This window comes from Eretmochelys imbricata, unplaced genomic scaffold, assembly GCF_965152235.1.
Source record: "Eretmochelys imbricata isolate rEreImb1 unplaced genomic scaffold, rEreImb1.hap1 Scaffold_36, whole genome shotgun sequence".
In the NCBI taxonomy this organism is placed as follows: domain Eukaryota; kingdom Metazoa; phylum Chordata; order Testudines; family Cheloniidae; genus Eretmochelys; species Eretmochelys imbricata.
The window spans coordinates 415,001-419,000 of NW_027554348.1; positions in this window are offsets into that span (position 1 = coordinate 415,001).

Below are 4,000 nucleotides of genomic sequence, written 5' to 3' on the forward strand. Positions count from 1 at the left end.
GCACACCCTTCGGAATGAACTATGTGAAAAATCCAACCGCCAATTTAGCGGGACCAATCTGAAAATCTATCCGACCTCGTGGTTCCCTCGGTCGGCCGAGGGCAGTTTTGGCGACCCCATCCGGACTTCCGTGAGACTGCCGGCCACCAGGTCAACCCGTTACTTTGAATGGGGTTGACCTGGTGGCCGAGCAGGGACTTAGACATTTTTTCAGCCTTTTTCTGGGGTTGACCTGGTGGCCGAGCAGGGACTTAGACATTTTTTCAGCCTTTTCCTGGGGTTGACCTGGTGGCCGAGCAGGGACTTAGACATTTTTTCAGCCGTTTTTCCTCCGGGTTGACCTGGTGGCCGAGCAGGGACTTAGACATTTTCTTCAGCCGCTTTTCCTCCGGGTTGACCTGGTGGCCGAGCAGGGACTTAGACATTTTTTTCAGCCGCTTTTCCTCCGGGTTGACCTGGTGGCCGAGCAGGGACTTAGACGTTTTTTTCAGCCGCTTTTCCTCCGGGTTGACCTGGTGGCCGAGCAGGGACTTAGACGTTTTTTTCAGGCGCTTTTCCTCCGGGTTGACCTGGTGGCCGAGCGTCTCGCCATCCGCGGCCGGAGCGAGAGAAGGACCCCAGGCCAGCCTGCGACACCGCGGCCACGGATCGGGCCCCTGGAAGTCGGAAAAAAATTTTCACCGACCCCAAAAGGGGTGCTGGGGGGACTTCCAGACCACGCTCCCGCTAAAAAAAAAAAAAAAAAAAAAACGGAAAAAAGGATCGGGCCCACCCGAGGCAGGGGAGTCACAGGGTCAACCCGGAGCCTGTCCCCGCCAGAGAAGTACCACAGGCCAGCCTGCGAGGCCGCGGCCAGGGATCGGGCCCCTGGAAGTCTAAAAAAAAAATTTCGCCGACCACCAAAGGGGTGCTGGGGGGGCATCCAGACCACTCTCCGGCCCAAAAGAAAAAAAACGGAAAAAAGGATCGGGCCCGCCCGAGGCAGGGGAGTCACCGGGTCAACCCGGAGCCTCTGCCAGAGAAGTCCGCCAGGCCAGCCTGAATCTCCGCGGCCACGGATCGGGCCCCTGGAAGTCTGAAAAAAAATTTCACCGACCCCAAAAGGGGTGCCGGGGGGGCATCCAGACCACTCCCCGGACATAATAAAAAAAAAAAGAAAAAAACGGAAAAAAGGATCGGGACCACCCGAGGCAGGGGAGTCACCAGGTCAACCCGGAGCCTGCCCCCGCGGGCTGGGACCGGGCGGACCCCAATGCGCCCGGGTTCCCCTGCCCCGGGCTCGGGGCTTCATTCCCGTCCGGACACCAGGTCAACCCGGAGCCTGCCCCCGCGGCCTGGGGACGGGCGGACCCCACTGCGCCCGCTTTCCCCTGCCACGGGCTCCGGGCTTCATTCCCGTCCGGACACCAGGTCAACCCGGAGCCTGCCCCCGCGGGCTGGGGCCGGGCGGACTCCAATGCGCCCGGGTTCCCCTGCCACGGGCTCGGGGCTTCATTCCCGTCCGGACACCAGGTCAACACGGAGCCTGCCCCCGCGGGCTGGGGACGGGCGGACCCCACTGCGCCCGGGTTCCCCTGCCACGGGCTCCGGGCTTCATTCCCGTCGGGACACCATGTCAACCCGGAGCCTGCCCGCCCGCGGACAACTCTCCCAGCCCAGCCTGCGACGCCGTGGCCAGGGATCGGACCCCTGGAAGTCTTTAAAAAATTTTTTTCACCGACCCCAAAAGGGGTTCTGGGGGGCATCCAGACCGCTCTCCGGACCCAAAAAGAAAAAAAAAAAAAAAACGGAAAAAAGGATCGGCCCGCCCGAGGCAGGGGAGTCCCCGGGTCAACCCGGAGCCTCTGCCAGAGAAGTCCCGCCAGCCCAGCCTGAATCTCCGCGGCCACGGATCGGGCCCCTGGAAGTCTGAAAAAAAATTTGACCGACCCCAAAAGGGGTGCCGGGGGGGCACCCAGACCACTCTCCGGACATAATAAAAAAAAAAGAAAAAACCGGAAAAAAGGATCGGGACCACCCGAGGCAGGGGAGTCACCAGGTCAACCCGGAGCCTGCCCCCGCGGGCTGGGGCCGGGCGAACCCCAATGCGCCGCGGTTCCCCTGCCACGGGCTCGGGCCTTCATTCCCGTCCGGACACCAGGTCAACCCGGAGCCTGCCCCCGCGGGCTGAGGCCGGGCGGACCCCAATGCGCCCGGGTTCCCCTGCCACGGGCTCGGGGCTTCATTCCCGTCCGGACACCAGGTCAAGACGGAGCCTGCCCCCGCGGGCTGGGGACGGGCGGACCCCACTGCGCCCGGGTTCCCCTGCCACGGGCTCCGGGCTTCATTCCCGTCGGGACACCATGTCAACCCGGAGCCTGCCCCCCCGCGGACAACTCTCCCAGCCCAGCCTGCGACGCCGTGGCCAGGGATCGGACCCCTGGAAGTCTTTAAAAAATTTTTTTCACCGACCCCAAAAGGGGTTCTGGGGGGTATCCAGACCGCTCTCCGGACCCAAAAAGAAAAAAAAAAAAAACCGGAAAAAAGGATCGGGCCCGCCCGAGGCAGGGGAGTCTCCGGGTCAACCCGGAGCCTCTGCCAGAGAAGTCCCGCCAGCCCAGCCTGAATCTCCGCGGCCACGGATCGGGCCCCTGGAAGTCTGAAAATTTTTTTTCAACGACCCCAAAAGAGGTGCCTGGGGGGCATCCCGACCACTCGCCGGCCCAAAAAAAAAAAAAAAAAACGGAAAAAAGGATCGGGCCCACCCGAGGCAGGGGAGTCACCAGGTCAACCCGGAGCCTGCACCGCGGGATGGGGCCGGACGGACACCGCTCCGCCCGGGTCACCCTGCCCCGGGTACGGGGGTTCACTCCCGTCCGGACACCAGGTTAACCCTATCCTTTCAACGGGTTGACCTGGTGGCCGGTTCTTTTTTCGGCCACCAGGTCAACCCTATACTTTCAACGGGTTTACCTGGTGGCCCGTTCGCTTTTCGGCCACCAGGTCAACCCTATACTTTCAATGGGTTCACCTGGTGGCCGGTTCTCTTTTCGGCCACCAGGTCAACCCTATACTTTCAACGGGTTTACCTGGTGGCCCGTTCGCTTTTCGGCCACCAGGTCAACCCTATACTTTCAAGGGGTTCACCTGGTGGCCGGTTCGCTTTTCGGCCACCAGGTCAACCCTATACTTTCAATGGGTTTACCTGGTGGCCCGTTCGCTTTTCGGCCACCAGGTCAACCCTATACTTTCAATGGGTTTACCTGGTGGCCGGTTCGCTTTTCGGCCACCAGGTCAACCCTATACTTTCAACGGGTTTACCTGGTGGCCCGTTCGCTTTTCGGCCACCAGGTCAACCCTATACTTTCAATGGGTTTACCTGGTGGCCGGTTCGCTTTTCGGCCACCAGGTCAACCCTATACTTTCAACGGGTTTACCTGGTGGCCGGTTCGCTTCTTGGCCACCAGGTCAACCCGGTTCCCGCCCCCGCGGCTGGGGCCGGCGGACCCCGCTCCGTCCCGGGTGCCTCAGCCCCTGGCTTAAGTCCCCTCCGGCCACCAGGTCAACCCGGTTCTTGCCCCCGCGGGCTGGGGCCGGCGGACCCCGCTACGTCCCGGGTGCCCCAGCCCCGGGCTTAATTGTCCTCCGGCCACCAGGTCAACCCGGTTCCTGCCCCCGCTGGCTGGGGCCGGCGGACCCCGCTCCGTCCCGGGTACCCCTGCCGCGGAGCCCCGGGCTTAATTGTGCTCCGGCCACCAGGTCAACCCGGTTCCTGCCCCCGCGGGCTGGGGCCGGACGGAGCCCGCTCCGCCCGTGTCCCCCTGCCCCGAACTCGGGGCTTCATTCCTGTCCGGACACCAGGTCAACCCACTTCCTGCCCCCGCGGGCTGGGGCCGGCGGACCCCGCTCCGTCCCGGGTGCCTCAGCCCCGGGCTTAAGTCCCCTCCGGCCACCAGGTCAACCCGGTTCCTGCCCCCGCGGGCTGGGGCCGGCGGACCCCGCTCCGTCCCGGGTACCCCTG